Source organism: Emydura macquarii, unplaced genomic scaffold, assembly GCF_026122565.2.
Source record: "Emydura macquarii macquarii isolate MOO-44397 ecotype Brisbane River unplaced genomic scaffold, CSIRO-AGI_Emac_v2 contig_1477, whole genome shotgun sequence".
Classification (NCBI taxonomy): domain Eukaryota; kingdom Metazoa; phylum Chordata; order Testudines; family Chelidae; genus Emydura; species Emydura macquarii.
In genome coordinates, this window is record NW_027131614.1 from 13705440 (window position 1) to 13732567 (window position 27128).

A 27128-nucleotide genomic window follows, 5' to 3' on the forward strand; every position below is an offset into this window, starting at 1 on the left:
GACTCTCTTTCTGCCCCACAACTCCCACACACGATACAATTCTGCGGTGACCTGGAATCCTACTTTCGCCGTCTCTGACTCAAGGAATATTTCTGCCAGGAACACCACTGAACAACACACTAATCCACAGATACCTTCCTACCAACGCTACAAGAAGAAAAATTCTGCATGGACTCCTCCTGATGGTTGAAACAACAGACTAGACTTTTACATAGAGTGTTTCTGCTGACGTGCACAAGCTGAGATTGTAGACAAGCAACATCGCTTGCCCCATAATCTCAGCCATGCAGAACACAACGCCATCCACAGCCTCAATAACAACTCTGGCATTATAATCAAAGAGGCAGACAAAGGAGGTGCCGTAGTCATCATGAATAGGTCGGATTACGAACAGGAGGCTGCCAGACAACTCTACAACACAACATTCTTTAAGCCACTACCGTCCAATCCCACTGAGGAATACCAAAAGAAACTACAATATCTACTCCAGAAACTCCCTAAAGAAACACAGGAACAAATCTACACAGACACACCCTCTGAGCCCGGACCAGGGTTATGCTATCTTCTACCCAAGCTCCACAAACCTGGGAATCCTGGACGCCCCATCATCTCAGGCATTGGCACTCTCACAGCAGGACTGTCAGGCTATGTGGACTCTCTCCTCAAGCCCTATGCCACCAGCACTCCTAGCTATTTTTGTGATACCACGGACTTCCTGATAAAACTACAATCCATCAGTGATCTCCCAGAAAACACCATTCTAACCACTATGGATGTAGAAGCTCTCTACACCACATTCCACACAAAGATGAACTACAAGCCATCAGGAACATTTTCCCTGATGATGATATGGAACACCTGGTAGCTGAACTTTGTGACTTTGTCCTGACCCACAACTACTTCAGATTTGGAGGCAATCTACACCTTCAAGTCAGTGGCACAGCTATGGGCACCCACATGGCCCCACAGTATGCCAACATTTTTATGGCTGACCTAGAACACCGCTTCCTCAAAACTTGTCCCCAAGCACCTCTCCTTTACCTATGCTACATTGATGACATGTTCATCATCTGGACCCATGGGAAAGAGTCCCTTGAAGAATTCCACCGGGATTTCAATAATTTCCACCCCACCATCAACCTCAGCCTGGACCAGTCCACACAACAAATCCACTTCCTGAACACTACAATACAAATAAAGGATGGTCACATTAATACCACCCTATACCAAAAATCAACTGACCGCAATACATATCTTCATGCCTCCAGCTTCCACCCTGGACACATTACACGATCTACAGCCAAGCCCTAAGATACAACCGGATTTGCTCCAATCCCTCAGACAGAGACAAATACCTACATGATCTCCATAAAACATTCTTAAAACTACCATACCCACCTGGAGAGGTGAAGAAACAAATTGACAGAGCCAGACGGGTACCCAGAAGTCACCTACTACAGGACAGACCCAACAAAGAAAACAATAGAACACCACTGGCCATCACCTACAGCCCCCAGCTAAAATCTCTCCAACACATCATTAAGGATCTACAACCTATCCTAGGAGATGATCCCTCCCTCGCTCAAGCCGTGGGAAGCAGACCTATCCTTGTTTACAGACAGCCCCCCCAACCTGAAGCAAATATTCACCAGCAACTGTACACCATACAACAAGAACACTAACCCAGGAACCTATCCCTTCAACAAACCCTGTTGCCAGCTCTGCCTGCACATCGACTCTAGTGACACCATCACAAGTCCTCACCACATCAGCCATACCATAAAGAGCTCATTCACCTGCACATCTACTAATGTAATATATGCCATCATGTGCCAGCAATGCCCCTCTGCCATGTACATTGGCCAAACTGGACTGTCACTATGCAAAAGAATAAATGGACACAAATCAGACATAAAAAATGATAACATCCATAAACCAGTCGGAGAGCACTTCAATCTCCCAGGACAATCTGTAGCTGACTTGAAAGTTGCCATACTTCTACTAAAAAACTTCAAAAACAGACTTCAAAGAGAAACTACAGAGCTGGAACTCATATCAAACTTGACACGATCAAACTGGGTCTGAATAGAGACTTGGAATGGTTATCTCATTACGAGAAGTAATTTTCAATGTTCACACAGTCTCACCTTCTAATCGATGGTTGTGAATAGGCCTCATCTACTGTAACTGAATAGACTTTGCTAACACCTCCCCTCCCCATTGTTGTTCCTTACCCTTGGATGTATATATATACCCCCTATCTGATTTCTATTTCTTGCATCTGATGAAGTGGGTTGCAGCCCACAAAAGTTTATGCCTGCAGAAATTAAATGTGTTAGTTTTTAAAATGCTACAGGACTCTCGTTGGTTTTGCTGTATACAGACTAACATGGTTACCCCTCTGGAACTTTTCCTCATGTACTCTGTTGATTTGGAAGGGTTATGGTCCAGCTGATCGTTCGTGGGAGCCAGACAAACATACATGCACCAAACCTGCTTCAAGAATTCCACTGGTCACATCCCAATAAACCTGTTCTGGTACGTGTCTTTTGAAGGAAAGATAATGTAAGGAGTCATTTCTGAGCCTCATAAGTGCTCTCACAGACTGATTACCTGAGGGCTCCATATCAATTAATCAAGACTCAGCAAATCCACAGATGAAGGTCTAACCAGGTGACCCCAAGGCTAGGGATACAGGCTATAATGACAGCAGCCACTCCAGGCTGCTCAATGTCGCTACCTTGTTGGGGGTGTCCCCTGTTGCTTGGCAGGTCTGACAGACTGCTCCTGCTCCTGTTCTATCCCACAGCCTGTTGCTGCTCCTGCTCTAGCCTTGTTCCGACTCTACTTCCTGATTTTTCTGCTCTGACCCTTGGCTCCAGCCCCCAGCCCAACCATAGGTATGACTGCTGCTGCTTCAACCGCTAGGCTGACCATGCACTTCTCAGTTTCTGACACTTGGCCCCTTTCACACACTACATGGCCTCCCATACTTACCTCAGGAAAGCAAACACAAACAGACTTACATAGAAAAGAGCTCAGACACACACTCTTCTGGAAGAGAAGCTGCCCCCTTGGCTTCCTCAGGACAAAAGGCTTTCTGCAACCCCAAGAACATATTGGAACACTCCTTTCTTCACAGACCTATATGATTAATGTGGGAGGAAGCAGGTGCAGGAGAAGGGGAGAGAAAGACAGGAAGGGGAAACCACAGGTATCAATCCTTCTACCGCTTACATAATAAATAAGCACATTACTATTCGAACTAATTCCTCAACCTGTCTCATACAGCTCACAGCCTTCCAACTTCAACTGTCACCAAAGTATGAAACCCTCTCTTCCGGAACTTTCCTCTTCATAGCACAAAACAAATTACCTTCACACTTACACAGCACCTTGGAAAGGCCTGCCATTCAATGAGTATTTGACATAGCAATATATGCTCGTCCTGTTTCTTTCCTTTAAACAAAATATATTTTTCTCATTCCTATCAGAAAAACTCACGCATGCCTTTTTCTTGCACATCCACACACACCTAACACCTCAGTTCCTGATAACAAAAAGAGCAAAAACTCCACAGTAAAGGGGACAAGCTGCCTGCCTTCCTGAGTATTCACTGAAGAAGGCAAGGACAGCAAATATTCAGATTATCTGTAGGATAACCTGGCAGCTCATAACAAGAAATTCCTCGACCAATTTCCTCGACCAATTTCACCCCGTTTGGTTATTTCAATGTCTGTTACTGAGGACTTTGGGTCTTTTTTGGTTGCACAGACCAATTCATATGCTGATTTGTACCTAAAACAGCATGCCCACCATTTATCAGCCCATTCCCAGGTGTGGCAGTGGACCCCAATAACCGTGACTGAGGATTCACTCTAAACCTGGTTGGGCAACCCCTAAGTAATGGCACGACAACTGCCCTACGAAGCCAGGCCCTTCTGGTTGTGAAGCATGCTGACAAGAAGCCAGTTTCCTTCCTGACCATCGTGCACGACAAGAGAACCACTGAAGTTCAGTCCTACGGAGGAAGAATCCACAGAAGAAGCCTCTGTGCCTGTTGCACTTCAACCAATGAAAGGGAGATTTTGATAAATTTGACTAAATGTTGCAACCATATAATCCAACCAAGAAGACACTTTCACGGTACAAGAAACTGCCCCTCCCCACCATGTGCTGAACCTGCCTATGCACTATGCTTTTGTCATCTACTACTGGACATTGGGAGCATTTCACTACACCTTTCTCAGATTCCAGCTATCACTCATGTAACGGTAGTGCCCGCATGGCCAAGATAGGGTCTGCTCTGTGGCAGGACTCTGGCCAAGAAAAGGCATGTGCAAGAATGCAGCAAGGACATGCCCTTCCACCCTTGGGACACCTGTTCCAAACTCCCCAGCGGAAATACCCACATACACCAGAATACTACAATGAATATATGAAAGGGAAATACTTACATACAGAGGGATGCATGGGAAAAAAGCAACAGTGGGAAAAGACAGAGGGATCAGTATAACAGGGTTACATCTAACATGAGGACCCACGGGCCCAATGATACCACAATATAAAAGGATAGATGCTGAAAACTGCTTCTAGACTCAGAGTTCAGGAATCCCGGGAAAAGTTCCAGTCCAGCAGTGAATCTTAGGTGCTCCTGGTTACCTTTGACACCCATAAATTTTCCTGAACAAGTCTGTCTGGTTCCCTCTTCTGCTGCTCTCCACACACCCAAATAGACCTACAAATTCCCTACTTATTCCCAATGCAAAGTCACAAGTTTCAGTACTCACAGCTCCATGCAGTTGTGGGTGAAGGTGATATTGGCCCTGGCTCCAATTTGTCCTTTTCAGGTGATACCTTCTTGGCATGGTGCTCCTCCTGGCTCCTGTCCTGGGATGTCCCCAGTCAGCTGCTCTGTCCCTCCTGAGCTTCAGAATGGTTCTTGGCTGCTTCACTACATGAGGGCCTGTTCACTGCACGCTCTCTTTTCTGAAGTTACAGACACCTACATGCCCCTGTTCTCGCCTTTTCTCACTATACCCGTCCACAGGAACAAGCAGCACTTCCTCTGTCTCCAGATGAGGTTCTAAAGAGGCTATGCTTTCTAAAACCCAAAGAGCTACACTTATACAAAGCCTGCTAGGACCTTTAGCCAATGCAGATGCAAGTGTTGTTCCCTTTCACCAAGTCAGCCAAGATAATTTCAGCTGAAAATTAACACTAATAGAAGGCAATCAGAAGCCCCAAAAGTGATGCAGAGTCTGCAGAGGGCAGGGCAAAAGGCAAGATACATGGTACCACCACGAAAAGTGTCCAGGAAAGCCAGGGCTTTACTTTGGTATCGACTTTGAACGTTACATACTTTTGTTGAATATTCCTTGTAAAGAGATCTTTCTAACGCATGCAGACTCTGGACTCATAAGAATGGTCATACTGAGTCAGACCAGGCCTGCCAACAGGGAGGGGCAAAGGGGACAATAGCCCAGGGACTGGCGAATTAAGGGGGCCTGGCGATTTTAAAAGAGGCCTGCCCCTGGGTGGCAGGGTGAAAGATTCCCCTCGGAGAAGCTAGCTCCCCGTTCCACCTCTTCTGCCTGTGGCACCTGCCCACAGTACACCCCCCAGTCCCACCCCGCTCATCACCACATCCCTCCCCACCAGCTTACCTCCACACTTGACCTCCCACCTCTCTTCCACATCCCACCTTTCTCCACTTGGCCTCCTCGCAGCTGTGTCCCCCATCTGCACACAGCCATTGCTCGTGGTGTGGATCCCCCCTCTCTTTCCCCACTTGCCTCCCTCTCTCCTCACTGCTTACCACGTTTCCCCACTCAGCCCTTCCAGCTGTGACTTACTACCTGGAAGAAGTGGGAGTGTGGAAGAGAGGAGAAGCACTGACTGGTGGGGGGATAGACACAACAGCAAATGGGCCGAGAGAGGGAAGGAGCGGGCCTTAAGTGGACTGTGGGTTGGGTCGTGGGCGGAAGAGGTAGGGCGACGCAAGTCTGTTGGCCCAGGGAGTTGGAATTCCAGTCAGTGGGCCAGAATCAGACCAATGGACAAACTAGCCCAGTATCCTATCTTCTGCCAGGGGCCTAAGAAAGATGTACCAAATGAAATGAACATAGATACGCTGTGACAGTGCGGAAAGACGAAGAAAAAGGTACCCTGTTTATAAAGGCTAAAATGTGGCCTACGTCGTTGGAAGCAGATGTAGTAGATGAAAGTAGTAGCAAAGGATGTTTTAAACCAAGCACATTCAAGAGAAGGAGAAAAAGCCAGTTTCCTTGAGCCGGATTCAAACCAGCGACTGAAATATTATCAAGTGACTTAAATCAACAGTGCTCTCCACCACGAGACAAAATATCGAAGAAAATAAAACACAAAGCACCTCGAGTGACTCAAAGTGTCAGGCAGAAGTGCCAATAGCACTCTCTAATAATTAAGGGTTCCAGGTGGCCAGCCCTTGAAATGAAGAAGCGAGACACACCTAGCCCTACACCTTCACAGCTACCCCGGCTACTAGACAACCGACTAGTCTACGCTCAATTGACCCAACAGGAAGTCCGCACCTCTGCCCCACGCAAAACAATCCCCAAAACAAAAGCAACTGGGGAACAGAGAAGGAAACACCCTCCCGCCAAAACAGCCCAACCCAAGCCCACCTCACGCACAGCTTTCCGTAAGCTGACGATGGAGAGGAGCCAGAGACTCCACAAAGAGGGCTTGGGGACTTAGCGACGGCCCGCCTATTTTATGGCGAAGGCGCCCCCACTACGAGGCTGACGAACGGCACTTCCGAGGCCTGAGATCGATAGCTAGACGTCTACGCTGTGACAGTGCGGAAGGGCGAAGAAAAAGGAACTCTGCCCATAGAGGCATAAACTGTGGCCTGGGTCCTCGGAAGCAGGCGTGCTAGATGAGAGTCGTGGCAAGCAGTGTTTCAAATCAAGCAGATTTCCAGCGGGGAGGCTCGCTGGAATGCAGTAAAATATGGCCACGGCCACAGGGGGGGCTCTGAAGAAGAGCGTCTAGCGAAGGCGCAAAAGCCACTTCCTTCGAGCCGGAGTCGAACCAGCGACCTAAGGATTACCCGGGGAATTAAGCCTACAGTCCTCCGCTCTACCAGCTGAGCTATCGAAGGAAAACTGCTCCTCAGGCCCTCGCGTGACTCAAAGTGTCACGCAGGAGTGCCGCTGCCGCTCACCCATAATTATAGGCTTCCAGGTGCCCAGCCCTTGAAATGAAGAAGCGAGACACGCCTAGCCCTTCATCCTCACGGCTGCCCCGGCTGCCAGGTACCCGACCAGCCTACGCTCAATTCACCCAACGGCAAGCCCGCATACATGGGCCTCTCAAAGGTTCACCTGCCAGGCACGGCAAGAAGACAACGCTCCAAGGGAAGAACGCAACGCCCTGGGGCGCTACGCTAGCCCTGCCTGCCGTCCGATACGCCGCATCCTCCTGCTCACCCACAAGCGTGATTGCCCCAAGCACACGCACCACGCCGCTGGGACCCGAGCCCTGATTGCCACGCAGAATAGGGCTGGCGGTGCAACGCATAACGCGTCCCACGCGGGAGACCAACAATCCTGCCCCGCCCGAAAGGGGCCTTTTCAACCGCAACATTTGCTCAGTCCGTTTCCCTTCACCTTTCTCAATAATGGACACGTTCCCCGACTCGGCCTTCCACGCCAACCTCAGGAAAGCCGACACAAAGAGGCTCGCAAAAGAAGAGAGCTCAGACGCACACTCTCCTGGAAGAGAAGCTGCCCCCTTGGCTCCCTCGGGACAAAAGGCTTTGCACAAAACGCAGACGCTCCTTTCTGCGCAGACGTAAACGGTGCACGTGGCTGGAAGCTGGCGCGGCTGGAGAGGAAGAGAAAAAAGAGGGGAAAGGCAAAACAGCAGCTGGGAGAATGCGGGCATTGATCCTGCTACCTCTCGCATGCAAAGCCACTGCTCTACCACTCCAGCTAACTCCCGCTCCCCACACAGCTGGCCCCGCCCTCTGGGCCTCGCACTGGCACCACGCCACAAACCCTCAACAGGCAGCTCTTCACACCGCAAAACAAGTTACCTTTACGCTTACACGGCACCTTGGAAAGGACCTCCACTCAGCAAGCACACTCGACACAGCAAACCACGCCGCTCCCCCTTCTTGCCTTTCAACGAAATACTCCTTTCCCCAGACCGTCCCACAATCTCACACACGCATATGCCTAACGCCTCACTTCATGACAACAACGAGAAGAAAAACTACAAAGTAAAGGCGGCGAGCTGCCTCCCTTCCCGCCTCTTCGGTGCACAGGCCAAGGACAGTAAAGCTTCAGGTTAGCTACGCGGAGCCCGGCAGATCCTTGCCAGGAATCCCGCGAGATCGGGCTTGTACCAATTCTCCGCCGGAAGCCCTTTACACACCATGCGCAATCACGGTTGCCTAAAGACCTACCAGCGCTACCAATGGGACGGACAAAAGCCCAAAACCGACACAAAGAGAACCGCTCCCTGACACTACTCCACAAACTCAGCTCAACGGCTCCCACGAAAGAGGGACAAAAAGAGATCCAACCCCTGAAAGGCACACATTGCTGCAACGTTGAGCGTGATAGCACGCAGCCAGCAGCGCACACAGTTCACAGAGCCTGAAGGACCAGGGACTCACAGCGAGTAAAGGGCGTTTTCCTCTCCCCCTACGGTGCCCTCTTTCCTACCACCAAAAACTAAGTCCCCCCGCACCTCTGCCCCACGCAAAACAATCCCCAAAACAAAAGCAACTGGGGAACAGAGAAGGAAACACCCTCCCGCCAAAACAGCCCAACCCAAGCCCACCTCACGCACAGCTTTCCGTAAGCTGACGATGGAGAGGAGCCAGAGACTCCACAAAGAGGGCTTGGGGACTTAGCGACGGCCCGCCTATTTTATGGCGAAGGCGCCCCCACTACGAGGCTGACGAACGGCACTTCCGAGGCCTGAGATCGATAGCTAGACGTCTACGCTGTGACAGTGCGGAAGGGCGAAGAAAAAGGAACTCTGCCCATAGAGGCATAAACTGTGGCCTGGGTCCTCGGAAGCAGGCGTGCTAGATGAGAGTCGTGGCAAGCAGTGTTTCAAATCAAGCAGATTTCCAGCGGGGAGGCTCGCTGGAATGCAGTAAAATATGGCCACGGCCACAGGGGGGGCTCTGAAGAAGAGCGTCTAGCGAAGGCGCAAAAGCCACTTCCTTCGAGCCGGAGTCGAACCAGCGACCTAAGGATTACCCGGGGAATTAAGCCTACAGTCCTCCGCTCTACCAGCTGAGCTATCGAAGGAAAACTGCTCCTCAGGCCCTCACGTGACTCAAAGTGTCACGCAGGAGTGCCGCTGCCGCTCACCCATAATTATAGGCTTCCAGGTGCCCAGCCCTTGAAATGAAGAAGCGAGACACGCCTAGCCCTTCATCCTCACGGCTGCCCCGGCTGCCAGGTACCCGACCAGCCTACGCTCAATTCACCCAACGGCAAGCCCGCATACATGGGCCTCTCAAAGGTTCACCTGCCAGGCACGGCAAGAAGACAACGCTCCAAGGGAAGAACGCAACGCCCTGGGGCGCTACGCTAGCCCTGCCTGCCGTCCGATACGCCGCATCCTCCTGCTCACCCACAAGCGTGATTGCCCCAAGCACACGCACCACGCCGCTGGGACCCGAGCCCTGATTGCCACGCAGAATAGGGCTGGCGGTGCAACGCATAACGCGTCCCACGCGGGAGACCAACAATCCTGCCCCGCCCGAAAGGGGCCTTTTCAACCGCAACATTTGCTCAGTCCGTTTCCCTTCACCTTTCTCAATAATGGACACGTTCCCCGACTCGGCCTTCCACGCCAACCTCAGGAAAGCCGACACAAAGAGGCTCGCAAAAGAAGAGAGCTCAGACGCACACTCTCCTGGAAGAGAAGCTGCCCCCTTGGCTCCCTCGGGACAAAAGGCTTTGCACAAAACGCAGACGCTCCTTTCTGCGCAGACGTAAACGGTGCACGTGGCTGGAAGCTGGCGCGGCTGGAGAGGAAGAGAAAAAAGAGGGGAAAGGCAAAACAGCAGCTGGGAGAATGCGGGCATTGATCCTGCTACCTCTCGCATGCAAAGCCACTGCTCTACCACTCCAGCTAACTCCCGCTCCCCACACAGCTGGCCCCACCCTCTGGGCCTCGCACTGGCACCACGCCACAAACCCTCAACAGGCAGCTCTTCACACCGCAAAACAAGTTACCTTTACGCTTACACGGCACCTTGGAAAGGACCTCCACTCAGCAAGCACACTCGACACAGCAAACCACGCCGCTCCCCCTTCTTGCCTTTCAACGAAATACTCCTTTCCCCACACCGTCCCAAAATCTCACACACGCATATGCCTAACGCCTCACTTCATGACAACAACGAGAAGAAAAACTACAAAGTAAAGGCGGCGAGCTGCCTCCCTTCCCGCCTCTTCGGTGCACAGGCCAAGGACAGAAAAGCTTCAGGTTAGCTACGCGGAGCCCGGCAGATCCTTGCCAGGAATCCCGCGAGATCGGGCTTGTACCAATTCTCCGCCGGAAGCCCTTTACACACCATGCGCAATCACGGTTGCCTAAAGACCTACCAGCGCTACCAATGGGACGGACAAAAGCCCAAAACCGACACAAAGAGAACCGCTCCCTGACACTACTCCACAAACTCAGCTCAACGGCTCCCACGAAAGAGGGACAAAAAGAGATCCAACCCCTGAAAGGCACACATTGCTGCAACGTTGAGCGTGATAGCACGCAGCCAGCAGCGCACACAGTTCACAGAGCCTGAAGGACCAGGGACTCACAGCGAGTAAAGGGCGTTTTCCTCTCCCCCTACGGTGCCCTCTTTCCTACCACCAAAAACTAAGTCCCCCCGCACCTCTGCCCCACGCAAAACAATCCCCAAAACAAAAGCAACTGGGGAACAGAGAAGGAAACACCCTCCCGCCAAAACAGCCCAACCCAAGCCCACCTCACGCACAGCTTTCCGTAAGCTGACGATGGAGAGGAGCCAGAGACTCCACAAAGAGGGCTTGGGGACTTAGCGACGGCCCGCCTATTTTATGGCGAAGGCGCCCCCACTACGAGGCTGACGAACGGCACTTCCGAGGCCTGAGATCGATAGCTAGACGTCTACGCTGTGACAGTGCGGAAGGGCGAAGAAAAAGGAACTCTGCCCATAGAGGCATAAACTGTGGCCTGGGTCCTCGGAAGCAGGCGTGCTAGATGAGAGTCGTGGCAAGCAGTGTTTCAAATCAAGCAGATTTCCAGCGGGGAGGCTCGCTGGAATGCAGTAAAATATGGCCACGGCCACAGGGGGGGCTCTGAAGAAGAGCGTCTAGCGAAGGCGCAAAAGCCACTTCCTTCGAGCCGGAGTCGAACCAGCGACCTAAGGATTACCCGGGGAATTAAGCCTACAGTCCTCCGCTCTACCAGCTGAGCTATCGAAGGAAAACTGCTCCTCAGGCCCTCACGTGACTCAAAGTGTCACGCAGGAGTGCCGCTGCCGCTCACCCATAATTATAGGCTTCCAGGTGCCCAGCCCTTGAAATGAAGAAGCGAGACACGCCTAGCCCTTCATCCTCACGGCTGCCCCGGCTGCCAGGTACCCGACCAGCCTACGCTCAATTCACCCAACGGCAAGCCCGCATACATGGGCCTCTCAAAGGTTCACCTGCCAGGCACGGCAAGAAGACAACGCTCCAAGGGAAGAACGCAACGCCCTGGGGCGCTACGCTAGCCCTGCCTGCCGTCCGATACGCCGCATCCTCCTGCTCACCCACAAGCGTGATTGCCCCAAGCACACGCACCACGCCGCTGGGACCCGAGCCCTGATTGCCACGCAGAATAGGGCTGGCGGTGCAACGCATAACGCGTCCCACGCGGGAGACCAACAATCCTGCCCCGCCCGAAAGGGGCCTTTTCAACCGCAACATTTGCTCAGTCCGTTTCCCTTCACCTTTCTCAATAATGGACACGTTCCCCGACTCGGCCTTCCACGCCAACCTCAGGAAAGCCGACACAAAGAGGCTCGCAAAAGAAGAGAGCTCAGACGCACACTCTCCTGGAAGAGAAGCTGCCCCCTTGGCTCCCTCGGGACAAAAGGCTTTGCACAAAACGCAGACGCTCCTTTCTGCGCAGACGTAAACGGTGCACGTGGCTGGAAGCTGGCGCGGCTGGAGAGGAAGAAAAAAGAGGGGAAAGGCAAAACAGCAGCTGGGAGAATGCGGGCATTGATCCTGCTACCTCTCGCATGCAAAGCCACTGCTCTACCACTCCAGCTAACTCCCGCTCCCCACACAGCTGGCCCCACCCTCTGGGCCTCGCACTGGCACCACGCCACAAACCCTCAACAGGCAGCTCTTCACACCGCAAAACAAGTTACCTTTACGCTTACACGGCACCTTGGAAAGGACCTCCACTCAGCAAGCACACTCGACATAGCAAACCACGCCGCTCCCCCTTCTTGCCTTTCAACGAAATACTCCTTTCCCCACACCGTCCCAAAATCTCACACACGCATATGCCTAACGCCTCACTTCATGACAACAACGAGAAGAAAAACTACAAAGTAAAGGCGGCGAGCTGCCTCCCTTCCCGCCTCTTCGGTGCACAGGCCAAGGACAGTAAAGCTTCAGGTTAGCTACGCGGAGCCCGGCAGATCCTTGCCAGGAATCCCGCGAGATCGGGCTTGTACCAATTCTCCGCCGGAAGCCCTTTACACACCATGCGCAATCACGGTTGCCTAAAGACCTACCAGCGCTACCAATGGGACGGACAAAAGCCCAAAACCGACACAAAGAGAACCGCTCCCTGACACTACTCCACAAACTCAGCTCAACGGCTCCCACGAAAGAGGGACAAAAAGAGATCCAACCCCTGAAAGGCACACATTGCTGCAACGTTGAGCGTGATAGCACGCAGCCAGCAGCGCACACAGTTCACAGAGCCTGAAGGACCAGGGACTCACAGCGAGTAAAGGGCGTTTTCCTCTCCCCCTACGGTGCCCTCTTTCCTACCACCAAAAACTAAGTCCCCCCGCACCTCTGCCCCACGCAAAACAATCCCCAAAACAAAAGCAACTGGGGAACAGAGAAGGAAACACCCTCCCGCCAAAACAGCCCAACCCAAGCCCACCTCACGCACAGCTTTCCGTAAGCTGACGATGGAGAGGAGCCAGAGACTCCACAAAGAGGGCTTGGGGACTTAGCGACGGCCCGCCTATTTTATGGCGAAGGCGCCCCCACTACGAGGCTGACGAACGGCACTTCCGAGGCCTGAGATCGATAGCTAGACGTCTACGCTGTGACAGTGCGGAAGGGCGAAGAAAAAGGAACTCTGCCCATAGAGGCATAAACTGTGGCCTGGGTCCTCGGAAGCAGGCGTGCTAGATGAGAGTCGTGGCAAGCAGTGTTTCAAATCAAGCAGATTTCCAGCGGGGAGGCTCGCTGGAATGCAGTAAAATATGGCCACGGCCACAGGGGGGGCTCTGAAGAAGAGCGTCTAGCGAAGGCGCAAAAGCCACTTCCTTCGAGCCGGAGTCGAACCAGCGACCTAAGGATTACCCGGGGAATTAAGCCTACAGTCCTCCGCTCTACCAGCTGAGCTATCGAAGGAAAACTGCTCCTCAGGCCCTCGCGTGACTCAAAGTGTCACGCAGGAGTGCCGCTGCCGCTCACCCATAATTATAGGCTTCCAGGTGCCCAGCCCTTGAAATGAAGAAGCGAGACACGCCTAGCCCTTCATCCTCACGGCTGCCCCGGCTGCCAGGTACCCGACCAGCCTACGCTCAATTCACCCAACGGCAAGCCCGCATACATGGGCCTCTCAAAGGTTCACCTGCCAGGCACGGCAAGAAGACAACGCTCCAAGGGAAGAACGCAACGCCCTGGGGCGCTACGCTAGCCCTGCCTGCCGTCCGATACGCCGCATCCTCCTGCTCACCCACAAGCGTGATTGCCCCAAGCACACGCACCACGCCGCTGGGACCCGAGCCCTGATTGCCACGCAGAATAGGGCTGGCGGTGCAACGCATAACGCGTCCCACGCGGGAGACCAACAATCCTGCCCCGCCCGAAAGGGGCCTTTTCAACCGCAACATTTGCTCAGTCCGTTTCCCTTCACCTTTCTCAATAATGGACACGTTCCCCGACTCGGCCTTCCACGCCAACCTCAGGAAAGCCGACACAAAGAGGCTCGCAAAAGAAGAGAGCTCAGACGCACACTCTCCTGGAAGAGAAGCTGCCCCCTTGGCTCCCTCGGGACAAAAGGCTTTGCACAAAACGCAGACGCTCCTTTCTGCGCAGACGTAAACGGTGCACGTGGCTGGAAGCTGGCGCGGCTGGAGAGGAAGAGAAAAAAGAGGGGAAAGGCAAAACAGCAGCTGGGAGAATGCAGGCATTGATCCTGCTACCTCTCGCATGCAAAGCCACTGCTCTACCACTCCAGCTAACTCCCGCTCCCCACACAGCTGGCCCCACCCTCTGGGCCTCGCACTGGCACCACGCCACAAACCCTCAACAGGCAGCTCTTCACACCGCAAAACAAGTTACCTTTACGCTTACACGGCACCTTGGAAAGGACCTCCACTCAGCAAGCACACTCGACATAGCAAACCACGCCGCTCCCCCTTCTTGCCTTTCAACGAAATACTCCTTTCCCCACACCGTCCCAAAATCTCACACACGCATATGCCTAACGCCTCACTTCATGACAACAACGAGAAGAAAAACTACAAAGTAAAGGCGGCGAGCTGCCTCCCTTCCCGCCTCTTCGGTGCACAGGCCAAGGACAGTAAAGCTTCAGGTTAGCTACGCGGAGCCCGGCAGATCCTTGCCAGGAATCCCGCGAGATCGGGCTTGTACCAATTCTCCGCCGGAAGCCCTTTACACACCATGCGCAATCACGGTTGCCTAAAGACCTACCAGCGCTACCAATGGGACGGACAAAAGCCCAAAACCGACACAAAGAGAACCGCTCCCTGACACTACTCCACAAACTCAGCTCAACGGCTCCCACGAAAGAGGGACAAAAAGAGATCCAACCCCTGAAAGGCACACATTGCTGCAACGTTGAGCGTGATAGCACGCAGCCAGCAGCGCACACAGTTCACAGAGCCTGAAGGACCAGGGACTCACAGCGAGTAAAGGGCGTTTTCCTCTCCCCCTACGGTGCCCTCTTTCCTACCACCAAAAACTAAGTCCCCCCGCACCTCTGCCCCACGCAAAACAATCCCCAAAACAAAAGCAACTGGGGAACAGAGAAGGAAACACCCTCCCGCCAAAACAGCCCAACCCAAGCCCACCTCACGCACAGCTTTCCGTAAGCTGACGATGGAGAGGAGCCAGAGACTCCACAAAGAGGGCTTGGGGACTTAGCGACGGCCCGCCTATTTTATGGCGAAGGCGCCCCCACTACGAGGCTGACGAACGGCACTTCCGAGGCCTGAGATCGATAGCTAGACGTCTACGCTGTGACAGTGCGGAAGGGCGAAGAAAAAGGAACTCTGCCCATAGAGGCATAAACTGTGGCCTGGGTCCTCGGAAGCAGGCGTGCTAGATGAGAGTCGTGGCAAGCAGTGTTTCAAATCAAGCAGATTTCCAGCGGGGAGGCTCGCTGGAATGCAGTAAAATATGGCCACGGCCACAGGGGGGGCTCTGAAGAAGAGCGTCTAGCGAAGGCGCAAAAGCCACTTCCTTCGAGCCGGAGTCGAACCAGCGACCTAAGGATTACCCGGGGAATTAAGCCTACAGTCCTCCGCTCTACCAGCTGAGCTATCGAAGGAAAACTGCTCCTCAGGCCCTCGCGTGACTCAAAGTGTCACGCAGGAGTGCCGCTGCCGCTCACCCATAATTATAGGCTTCCAGGTGCCCAGCCCTTGAAATGAAGAAGCGAGACACGCCTAGCCCTTCATCCTCACGGCTGCCCCGGCTGCCAGGTACCCGACCAGCCTACGCTCAATTCACCCAACGGCAAGCCCGCATACATGGGCCTCTCAAAGGTTCACCTGCCAGGCACGGCAAGAAGACAACGCTCCAAGGGAAGAACGCAACGCCCTGGGGCGCTACGCTAGCCCTGCCTGCCGTCCGATACGCCGCATCCTCCTGCTCACCCACAAGCGTGATTGCCCCAAGCACACGCACCACGCCGCTGGGACCCGAGCCCTGATTGCCACGCAGAATAGGGCTGGCGGTGCAACGCATAACGCGTCCCACGCGGGAGACCAACAATCCTGCCCCGCCCGAAAGGGGCCTTTTCAACCGCAACATTTGCTCAGTCCGTTTCCCTTCACCTTTCTCAATAATGGACACGTTCCCCGACTCGGCCTTCCACGCCAACCTCAGGAAAGCCGACACAAAGAGGCTCGCAAAAGAAGAGAGCTCAGACGCACACTCTCCTGGAAGAGAAGCTGCCCCCTTGGCTCCCTCGGGACAAAAGGCTTTGCACAAAACGCAGACGCTCCTTTCTGCGCAGACGTAAACGGTGCACGTGGCTGGAAGCTGGCGCGGCTGGAGAGGAAGAAAAAAAAAGAGGAGGAAAGGCAAAACAGCAGCTGGGAGAATGCAGGCATTGATCCTGCTACCTCTCGCATGCAAAGCCACTGCTCTACCACTCCAGCTAACTCCCGCTCCCCACACAGCTGGCCCCACCCTCTGGGCCTCGCACTGGCACCACGCCACAAACCCTCAACAGGCAGCTCTTCACACCGCAAAACAAGTTACCTTTACGCTTACACGGCACCTTGGAAAGGACCTCCACTCAGCAAGCACACTCGACATAGCAAACCACGCCGCTCCCCCTTCTTGCCTTTCAACGAAATACTCCTTTCCCCACACCGTCCCAAAATCTCACACACGCATATGCCTAACGCCTCACTTCATGACAACAACGAGAAGAAAAACTACAAAGTAAAGGCGGCGAGCTGCCTCCCTTCCCGCCTCTTCGGTGCACAGGCCAAGGACAGTAAAGCTTCAGGTTAGCTACGCGGAGCCCGGCAGATCCTTGCCAGGAATCCCGCGAGATCGGGCTTGTAACAATTCTCCGCCGGAAGCCCTTTACACACCATGCGCAATCACGGTTGCCTAAAGACCTACCAGCGCTACCAATGGGACGGACAAAAGCCCAAAACCGACACAAAGAGAACCGCTCCCTGACACTACTCCACAAACTCAGCTCAACGGCTCCCACGAAAGAGGGACAAAAAGAGATCCAACCCCTGAAAGGCACACATTGCTGCAACGTTGAGCGTGATAGCACGCAGCCAGCAGCGCACACAGTTCACAGAGCCTGAAGGACCAGGGACTCACAGCGAGTAAAGGGCGTTTTCCTCTCCCCCTACGGTGCCCTCTTTCCTACCACCAAAAACTAAGTCCCCCCGCACCTCTGCCCCACGCAAAACAATCCCCAAAACAAAAGCAACTGGGGAACAGAGAAGGAAACACCCTCCCGCCAAAACAGCCCAACCCAAGCCCACCTCACGCACAGCTTTCCGTAAGCTGACGATGGAGAGGAGCCAGAGACTCCACAAAGAGGGCTTGGGGACTTAGCGACGGCCCGCCTATTTTATGGCGAAGGCGCCCCCACTACGAGGCTGACGAACGGCACTTCCGAGGCCTGAGATCGATAGCTAGACGTCTACGCTGTGACAGTGCGGAAGGGCGAAGAAAAAGGAACTCTGCCCATAGAGGCATAAACTGTGGCCTGGGTCCTCGGAAGCAGGCGTGCTAGATGAGAGTCGTGGCAAGCAGTGTTTCAAATCAAGCAGATTTCCAGCGGGGAGGCTCGCTGGAATGCAGTAAAATATGGCCACGGCCACAGGGGGGGCTCTGAAGAAGAGCGTCTAGCGAAGGCGCAAAAGCCACTTCCTTCGAGCCGGAGTCGAACCAGCGACCTAAGGATTACCCGGGGAATTAAGCCTACAGTCCTCCGCTCTACCAGCTGAGCTATCGAAGGAAAACTGCTCCTCAGGCCCTCCGTGACTCAAAGTGTCACGCAGGAGTGCCGCTGCCGCTCACCCATAATTATAGGCTTCCAGGTGCCCAGCCCTTGAAATGAAGAAGCGAGACACGCCTAGCCCTTCATCCTCACGGCTGCCCCGGCTGCCAGGTACCCGACCAGCCTACGCTCAATTCACCCAACGGCAAGCCCGCATACATGGGCCTCTCAAAGGTTCACCTGCCAGGCACGGCAAGAAGACAACGCTCCAAGGGAAGAACGCAACGCCCTGGGGCGCTACGCTAGCCCTGCCTGCCGTCCGATACGCCGCATCCTCCTGCTCACCCACAAGCGTGATTGCCCCAAGCACACGCACCACGCCGCTGGGACCCGAGCCCTGATTGCCACGCAGAATAGGGCTGGCGGTGCAACGCATAACGCGTCCCACGCGGGAGACCAACAATCCTGCCCCGCCCGAAAGGGGCCTTTTCAACCGCAACATTTGCTCAGTCCGTTTCCCTTCACCTTTCTCAATAATGGACACGTTCCCCGACTCGGCCTTCCACGCCAACCTCAGGAAAGCCGACACAAAGAGGCTCGCAAAAGAAGAGAGCTCAGACGCACACTCTCCTGGAAGAGAAGCTGCCCCCTTGGCTCCCTCGGGACAAAAGGCTTTGCACAAAACGCAGACGCTCCTTTCTGCGCAGACGTAAACGGTGCACGTGGCTGGAAGCTGGCGCGGCTGGAGAGGAAGAGAAAAAAGAGGGGAAAGGCAAAACAGCAGCTGGGAGAATGCGGGCATTGATCCTGCTACCTCTCGCATGCAAAGCCACCGCTCTACCACTCCAGCTAACTCCCGCTCCCCACACAGCTGGCCCCACCCTCTGGGCCTCGCACTGGCACCACGCCACAAACCCTCAACAGGCAGCTCTTCACACCGCAAAACAAGTTACCTTTACGCTTACACGGCACCTTGGAAAGGACCTCCACTCAGCAAGCACACTCGACATAGCAAACCACGCCGCTCCCCCTTCTTGCCTTTCAACGAAATACTCCTTTCCCCACACCGTCCCAAAATCTCACACACGCATATGCCTAACGCCTCACTTCATGACAACAACGAGAAGAAAAACTACAAAGTAAAGGCGGCGAGCTGCCTCCCTTCCCGCCTCTTCGGTGCACAGGCCAAGGACAGTAAAGCTTCAGGTTAGCTACGCGGAGCCCGGCAGATCCTTGCCAGGAATCCCGCGAGATCGGGCTTGTACCAATTCTCCGCCGGAAGCCCTTTACACACCATGCGCAATCACGGTTGCCTAAAGACCTACCAGCGCTACCAATGGGACGGACAAAAGCCCAAAACCGACACAAAGAGAACCGCTCCCTGACACTACTCCACAAACTCAGCTCAACGGCTCCCACGAAAGAGGGACAAAAAGAGATCCAACCCCTGAAAGGCACACATTGCTGCAACGTTGAGCGTGATAGCACGCAGCCAGCAGCGCACACAGTTCACAGAGCCTGAAGGACCAGGGACTCACAGCGAGTAAAGGGCGTTTTCCTCTCTCCCTACGGTGCCCTCTTTCCTACCACCAAAAACTAAGTCCCCCCGCACCTCTGCCCCACGCAAAACAATCCCCAAAACAAAAGCAACTGGGGAACAGAGAAGGAAACACCCTCCCGCCAAAACAGCCCAACCCAAGCCCACCTCACGCACAGCTTTCCGTAAGCTGACGATGGAGAGGAGCCAGAGACTCCACAAAGAGGGCTTGGGGACTTAGCGACGGCCCGCCTATTTTATGGCGAAGGCGCCCCCACTACGAGGCTGACGAACGGCACTTCCGAGGCCTGAGATCGATAGCTAGACGTCTACGCTGTGACAGTGCGGAAGGGCGAAGAAAAAGGAACTCTGCCCATAGAGGCATAAACTGTGGCCTGGGTCCTCGGAAGCAGGCGTGCTAGATGAGAGTCGTGGCAAGCAGTGTTTCAAATCAAGCAGATTTCCAGCGGGGAGGCTCGCTGGAATGCAGTAAAATATGGCCACGGCCACAGGGGGGGCTCTGAAGAAGAGCGTCTAGCGAAGGCGCAAAAGCCACTTCCTTCGAGCCGGAGTCGAACCAGCGACCTAAGGATTACCCGGGGAATTAAGCCTACAGTCCTCCGCTCTACCAGCTGAGCTATCGAAGGAAAACTGCTCCTCAGGCCCTCCAGTGACTCAAAGTGTCACGCAGGAGTGCCGCTGCCGCTCACCCATAATTATAGGCTTCCAGGTGCCCAGCCCTTGAAATGAAGAAGCGAGACACGCCTAGCCCTTCATCCTCACGGCTGCCCCGGCTGCCAGGTACCCGACCAGCCTACGCTCAATTCACCCAACGGCAAGCCCGCATACATGGGCCTCTCAAAGGTTCACCTGCCAGGCACGGCAAGAAGACAACGCTCCAAGGGAAGAACGCAACGCCCTGGGGCGCTACGCTAGCCCTGCCTGCCGTCCGATACGCCGCATCCTCCTGCTCACCCACAAGCGTGATTGCCCCAAGCACACGCACCACGCCGCTGGGACCCGAGCCCTGATTGCCACGCAGAATAGGGCTGGCGGTGCAACGCATAACGCGTCCCACGCGGGAGACCAACAATCCTGCCCCGCCCGAAAGGGGCCTTTTCAACCGCAACATTTGCTCAGTCCGTTTCCCTTCACCTTTCTCAATAATGGACACGTTCCCCGACTCGGCCTTCCACGCCAACCTCAGGAAAGCCGACACAAAGAGGCTCGCAAAAGAAGAGAGCTCAGACGCACACTCTCCTGGAAGAGAAGCTGCCCCCTTGGCTCCCTCGGGACAAAAGGCTTTGCACAAAACGCAGACGCTCCTTTCTGCGCAGACGTAAACGGTGCACGTGGCTGGAAGCTGGCGCGGCTGGAGAGGAAGAGAAAAAAGAGGGGAAAGGCAAAACAGCAGCTGGGAGAATGCGGGCATTGATCCTGCTACCTCTCGCATGCAAAGCCACCGCTCTACCACTCCAGCTAACTCCCGCTCCCCACACAGCTGGCCCCACCCTCTGGGCCTCGCACTGGCACCACGCCACAAACCCTCAACAGGCAGCTCTTCACACCGCAAAACAAGTTACCTTTACGCTTACACGGCACCTTGGAAAGGACCTCCACTCAGCAAGCACACTCGACATAGCAAACCACGCCGCTCCCCCTTCTTGCCTTTCAACGAAATACTCCTTTCCCCACACCGTCCCAAAATCTCACACACGCATATGCCTAACGCCTCACTTCATGACAACAACGAGAAGAAAAACTACAAAGTAAAGGCGGCGAGCTGCCTCCCTTCCCGCCTCTTCGGTGCACAGGCCAAGGACAGTAAAGCTTCAGGTTAGCTACGCGGAGCCCGGCAGATCCTTGCCAGGAATCCCGCGAGATCGGGCTTGTACCAATTCTCCGCCGGAAGCCCTTTACACACCATGCGCAATCACGGTTGCCTAAAGACCTACCAGCGCTACCAATGGGACGGACAAAAGCCCAAAACCGACACAAAGAGAACCGCTCCCTGACACTACTCCACAAACTCAGCTCAACGGCTCCCACGAAAGAGGGACAAAAAGAGATCCAACCCCTGAAAGGCACACATTGCTGCAACGTTGAGCGTGATAGCACGCAGCCAGCAGCGCACACAGTTCACAGAGCCTGAAGGACCAGGGACTCACAGCGAGTAAAGGGCGTTTTCCTCTCCCCCTACGGTGCCCTCTTTCCTACCACCAAAAACTAAGTCCCCCCGCACCTCTGCCCCACGCAAAACAATCCCCAAAACAAAAGCAACTGGGGAACAGAGAAGGAAACACCCTCCCGCCAAAACAGCCCAACCCAAGCCCACCTCACGCACAGCTTTCCGTAAAATGACGATGGAGAGGAGCCAGAGACTCCACAAAGAGGGCTTGGGGACTTAGCGACGGCCCGCCTATTTTATGGCGAAGGCGCCCCCACTACGAGGCTGACGAACGGCACTTCCGAGGCCTGAGATCGATAGCTAGACGTCTACGCTGTGACAGTGCGGAAGGGCGAAGAAAAAGGAACTCTGCCCATAGAGGCATAAACTGTGGCCTGGGTCCTCGGAAGCAGGCGTGCTAGATGAGAGTCGTGGCAAGCAGTGTTTCAAATCAAGCAGATTTCCAGCGGGGAGGCTCGCTGGAATGCAGTAAAATATGGCCACGGCCACAGGGGGGGCTCTGAAGAAGAGAGTCTAGCGAAGGCGCAAAAGCCACTTCCTTCGAGCCGGAGTCGAACCAGCGACCTAAGGATTACCCGGGGAATTAAGCCTACAGTCCTCCGCTCTACCAGCTGAGCTATCGAAGGAAAACTGCTCCTCAGGCCCTCCAGTGACTCAAAGTGTCACGCAGAAGTGCCGCTGCCGCTCACCCATAATTATAGGCTTCCAGGTGCCCAGCCCTTGAAATGAAGAAGCGAGACACGCCTAGCCCTTCATCCTCACGGCTGCCCCGGCTGCCAGGTACCCGACCAGCCTACGCTCAATTCACCCAACGGCAAGCCCGCATACATGGGCCTCTCAAAGGTTCACCTGCCAGGCACGGCAAGAAGACAACGCTCCAAGGGAAGAACGCAACGCCCTGGGGCGCTACGCTAGCCCTGCCTGCCGTCCGATACGCCGCATCCTCCTGCTCACCCACAAGCGTGATTGCCCCAAGCACACGCACCACGCCGCTGGGACCCGAGCCCTGATTGCCACGCAGAATAGGGCTGGCGGTGCAACGCATAACGCGTCCCACGCGGGAGACCAACAATCCTGCCCCGCCCGAAAGGGGCCTTTTCAACCGCAACATTTGCTCAGTCCGTTTCCCTTCACCTTTCTCAATAATGGACACGTTCCCCGACTCGGCCTTCCACGCCAACCTCAGGAAAGCCGACACAAAGAGGCTCGCAAAAGAAGAGAGCATGGATCATGTGAAGGAGTATGGACGTAAGGCTCAGATAGCCAGAAAAAGGCAAGTCCTTCAGAAGCTGGCTATTATGGGAGCGGGCTCAGACTGCCATAGATGGGAATGGGTACCCCCGCATCTGGCACATACATAGGGGCAGGGAGTGAGGCTCAGATACCTCCAGAAGGCAGGGACCCCAGATCCCAGTTCACATAAGGGTAGGGAGAAGAGCTCAGACCTCCCCCCGATGGACAAGCCCCATCCAAAAGCTGGTTCCCATGAGGGGAACAGGAAATCACCCCCCTGTAGATGGGCTTCAGGCCCCGCAGATATTGGACACACACAGAAGCAGAATGTTGGGATGCCAGTTGCCCCTTTTGCTCTTCTTCCCCAGTCTCTCTGTCACTCACCTTCATGTCCTCCTTCCCTTCTTCGCCCCCTCACCCCAATCTCCACTACCGGATTTCCCCTTTGCCACCTACTCTTCTGCCCCAACCATCCTCCCCTCTTTGTGAGCACCTGCTAATATCATTTATTTTCTTGTGAAAGACAAGTTTCAGCGCCTTCTGAATATTCTGCTGTTCTCAGATTACATTTCTCCAAAATAAAAGTACCCAGATTAGAAGAATATACCTGCTTTTTTCACTTCAGATTTCAGAGCCAGCCAGATCCAGTACTAAAGAAGCAGTTTTCCAGATAATTAGCCTCTCTGTCTGCACATGATCAGTGTCATCTACTAGGCACGGAAATAAGCATATGAGGCTTGTGGCAAGCCAAAATGGAGAAGTAACATCTTTTTAATTGATTTTCCCTCATGGACGGCGGGAGAGGGCGTGCTATGCACTCTGCTTAGACACTGTTCAAGCAGTGGAGACCCTGGTGTGATCTGAGCCCTGGTTTGAGCTCTATCTGTGACTAGCAAAAAAAAAGTTGCCTGCAGTATCAGCACAGGAGCAGGCTCCTTCTAGTCTCCAGGCAGATTAATGAGCTCAGCTAGGTTACGGTAGGACCACCTGATTAACCAGCCGGCCTGATTGGCTGAAGGGAGCCAGCAGGCCTGCTTTTAAGCTCAGCAGCAGCAGCAGCAGCAGGTAACTGGTTGCTCAATGTGTATGCCTACAGCTACCATCATGTCCCTGCCTGCCTCCTTCCTAACTTTGCTTCTGTCTTGCATGCTCCTGGTTCCTAACTTCAGCTCTGGCTCCCATCTCCTGCTCTAACCACTAAGCATGACTCCTCTTCCAACCAGTAGGCCTAACTTCTGTTCCAGCCATTAGAGATGACTGCCCATGTCCTGGTCATGACAGCAAGAATCTTTTAACTTTAAGAATAGCTTTTGGGGGAAGTGAGGGGGATTCTATCAGGCACCCTTTAGTCAAAGGGCCCCAAATTTGGATCACTGACAGAGCCTGGCATCCCCTGAGGTACACTAAATTTCAAGGCATACCAAGAAACCATGTCGATTTTAGAGCACTCAGAAGAGTTGCACTTTAAATAGAAAGCTGGTCTTAACCTTAACTATAGCAGAGCTTTTGCTCTGCAACAATACCGAGTGCCTCAGTTAAATGAGAAGAAGAGGAAAACATTCCAAAGTAAATTGGACAAGCTGCCTCTGCCTTCCTGTGTATTCACTGCATAGGGCAAGGACAGCAAATCTTCAGTTTATCTTTGGGATAGCCCGGTAGCTCATTACAAGAAAATCCTTGAGATGCGACTCATAATAATTATCAACCAGAAGGGTTTTACGTACACTGAGTAATGACAGTTGCAAAAATAAATATGCACTTTACCAATGTGATGGACAGAAACCCAAGACTGAAGGAAATGGAACCGTTTCCTTCCAGTACTCGATTAACGGAGCTCACTGATGAAGGATGGACAAAATGGAATCTGTTGTTTGAAACACACAAAAACACACACATTGCCACAAATTTTATAATAATAGCACACAGTAGCAGATAACCTGAGATGAGAGTGATGATGAATGGAACTTCTAATATTTATACTATCTATACTGCCTGTACTGTGTGTGTGGGAGGGTAAAGAAAAATGAACTCTGCCTATAAAGGCATAAAATGTAGCTGAGGTACTCAGAGGCAGGTGTGGCAGATGAAAGTAGTTGCAGGCTGTGTTTTAAATCAAGTCCATTTTCAGTGGCTCATGAAATGAGTAAATATGGTAATGACCACAATCCAAGCTCTAAAGAAAAGTGTGCAGCAAAGGCAAAATTTTCCTTCAAGTTGCAGTCAAACCAGCAACTGAAGAAGTGCCATATAAAAAGAACCTACAGTCCTACAGTTGAGTTATTGAAAGAAGACAATATAAAAGGGCCCTGAATGACTCAGGGTGTCAGGCAGCAGTGCCACTGTTGTAACCTAATCATATGCCTGCATGTACATAGTGTTTGCAAATGACAGTACAATACAAACCTATCCCTTCATGCTCATAGCTCCCCTGGGTGCTAGTTAGCTGACTTTTCTACCCTCAATTCATGTCACACAAAGCCCAGATGCACAACGGTGAGCTAGGAGGCACGAAGCATAGTAGCCAAGAAAGAACAGAACAACAGGGGGTGCTGTGCTGACCAATGCACCACATTCTTTTCTCTATCCACAACAGCCCCTGTGATATGTGCCCTATCCCTTATCACCATAGAGGAGACCTGGTGTTTTTCTCCACCACCTAACTGTCTCCTTCTCCCTCTAATTATTTTGGATTTCCCCCAGCTCATCTATGGCTCAGCACTAGGCCCATGATGAAACAACTTTGCTAGAGGAGGATGGAGGACTACCATATGTGTCCTTCACAAAAAACCCACAGATGAGGCTGCTCTACCAGTGCCCATGGCACAGTGGATAACATACCTCACTATGAGTCAGATGATTGCAGCTTTGACACCTGCCTGGGTCAAAAAGGGCCGTCTGAAACACACATTTTTTTCTTTCATTTTCCCTTCACCTTTTTTAATAACTGACATTACTGGTCTGCCCCTTTCACACACTATTTGGCCTCCTATAGCCTATCTCAGGAAAACCAAAAGAAACAAACTTCCAAAAGAAAATAGGTCATACAGACACCCTCCTGAAAGAGGAGCCCCTTTAATTTTCTCAGGAGAAGATTTTCTCTGAAAACACAAGAATGGACCAGAATGCTCTTCTCTCCACAGACCTAAATGGTTAATATGGGGGGAAGTGGATGGGGGGGAAAGAGAGAGAGAGAGAGAGATAAAAGATAAAAAGGAAAAAGAGGGGAAAGGAACAAAAACATTAGACAATGCAGGCATCAATCCTGCTACTATTTATAGGCTAAGGGAGACTAGAGTCATTCCACCTTACCCTATCTAATTCAACAAAACTTCTCCAGAGATCTCATCTTTATAGTGTAAAACAAATTATTTTCACACTTACTTACTCAGCACCTTAAAAAGGTCCTGAGTAGAAACAAGTAGAATTTACCTAGTAGAATACAGTTTTCACTTTTTTTTCTTCAAAGATATTACAGGTCCACTGCATCCTACCATATGCTGCTCTGTTTTGCAGTCAAAAAATATCTGGTGCCTCAGCTAAAGAAGAGGAGCACAAATTACCTTCCCCAGGACAACAAACAGAAACTGACATACAACAGTTAATCGATTGTAAGGCCAGAAGAGACCATTAGATCATCTAGTCCGACTTTCTTTGTATATCACAGGTCTTTTAAGTTCATCCTGTTACCCCAGCAAGCTGTGTTTTATTAATGCATATCTTCTAGAAAGCCATCCAGTCTTGATCTGAAGACATTGAAAAATGGAGAATCCAGCACTTTCCTTGTTAATTTTTTTCCAATGGTTAATCATCCTCACTATTAAAAAAAATTGTGCCTTATTTCTAAATTGAATTTGTCTGGCTTCAGCTTTCAGCCTTTTGTTCTTGTTATCCCTTTCTGAGCTATATTAAAGAGGCCTTTTATACTCAGTATTTGCTCCCTGTAAAGATATTTATATTCCACAATCAAGTCCCCTCTCAGTCTTCTTTTTGATAAGCTAAACAGTTTGTGGTCTTTAAGTCTCCCTATAAGGCGTTTTCTCCAGCTCCCAAGTTATTCATATACCTCTTTTTTGCACCTTCTCTGATTTTTCAAATGTGGACCCATGAACTATGCGCAGTATTCTAGTACTGGTGTCACTAAAATACAGAGGTAAAATCATTTCCCTACTGCTAATGTTTGATCCGAGCATCAATAGCGTTCATTAATTT

The 27128-nt window shown here is 52.7% G+C and overlaps 1 protein-coding gene and 8 non-coding genes across 9 annotated transcripts in view; all 9 read right to left on the reverse strand.

The window, feature by feature from the left end:
* TRIM55 (tripartite motif containing 55) overlaps nucleotides 1-4903 on the reverse strand; it is a 64345-nt gene extending 59442 nt beyond the window's left edge. Inside the window, exon 1 of the mRNA XM_067553679.1 lies at nucleotides 4791-4903. The gene's annotated coding sequence lies outside the window, so the exon portion shown is untranslated. The remainder of the gene's footprint in view (nucleotides 1-4790) is intronic.
* Nucleotides 4904-7054: 2151 nt separating this feature from the next.
* TRNAY-GUA (transfer RNA tyrosine (anticodon GUA)) lies at nucleotides 7055-7144 on the reverse strand. Its single transcript is given in 2 exon segments — nucleotides 7055-7090; nucleotides 7108-7144. It is a non-coding gene; the product is annotated as a tRNA-Tyr (tRNA).
* A 2077-nt stretch (nucleotides 7145-9221) lies between these two features.
* On the reverse strand, nucleotides 9222-9311 carry TRNAY-GUA (transfer RNA tyrosine (anticodon GUA)). The gene is given in 2 exon segments: nucleotides 9222-9257; nucleotides 9275-9311. It is a non-coding gene; the product is annotated as a tRNA-Tyr (tRNA).
* Nucleotides 9312-11388: 2077 nt separating this feature from the next.
* Nucleotides 11389-11478, reverse strand: TRNAY-GUA (transfer RNA tyrosine (anticodon GUA)). Its single transcript is given in 2 exon segments — nucleotides 11389-11424; nucleotides 11442-11478. It is a non-coding gene; the product is annotated as a tRNA-Tyr (tRNA).
* Nucleotides 11479-13553: 2075 nt separating this feature from the next.
* On the reverse strand, nucleotides 13554-13643 carry TRNAY-GUA (transfer RNA tyrosine (anticodon GUA)). Its single transcript is given in 2 exon segments — nucleotides 13554-13589; nucleotides 13607-13643. It is a non-coding gene; the product is annotated as a tRNA-Tyr (tRNA).
* Nucleotides 13644-15720: 2077 nt separating this feature from the next.
* On the reverse strand, nucleotides 15721-15810 carry TRNAY-GUA (transfer RNA tyrosine (anticodon GUA)). The gene is given in 2 exon segments: nucleotides 15721-15756; nucleotides 15774-15810. It is a non-coding gene; the product is annotated as a tRNA-Tyr (tRNA).
* A 2079-nt stretch (nucleotides 15811-17889) lies between these two features.
* Nucleotides 17890-17979, reverse strand: TRNAY-GUA (transfer RNA tyrosine (anticodon GUA)). Its single transcript is given in 2 exon segments — nucleotides 17890-17925; nucleotides 17943-17979. It is a non-coding gene; the product is annotated as a tRNA-Tyr (tRNA).
* Nucleotides 17980-20055: 2076 nt separating this feature from the next.
* TRNAY-GUA (transfer RNA tyrosine (anticodon GUA)) lies at nucleotides 20056-20145 on the reverse strand. The gene is given in 2 exon segments: nucleotides 20056-20091; nucleotides 20109-20145. It is a non-coding gene; the product is annotated as a tRNA-Tyr (tRNA).
* Nucleotides 20146-22222: 2077 nt separating this feature from the next.
* On the reverse strand, nucleotides 22223-22312 carry TRNAY-GUA (transfer RNA tyrosine (anticodon GUA)). Its single transcript is given in 2 exon segments — nucleotides 22223-22258; nucleotides 22276-22312. It is a non-coding gene; the product is annotated as a tRNA-Tyr (tRNA).
* Between the last annotated feature and the right edge of the window lie 4816 nt (nucleotides 22313-27128).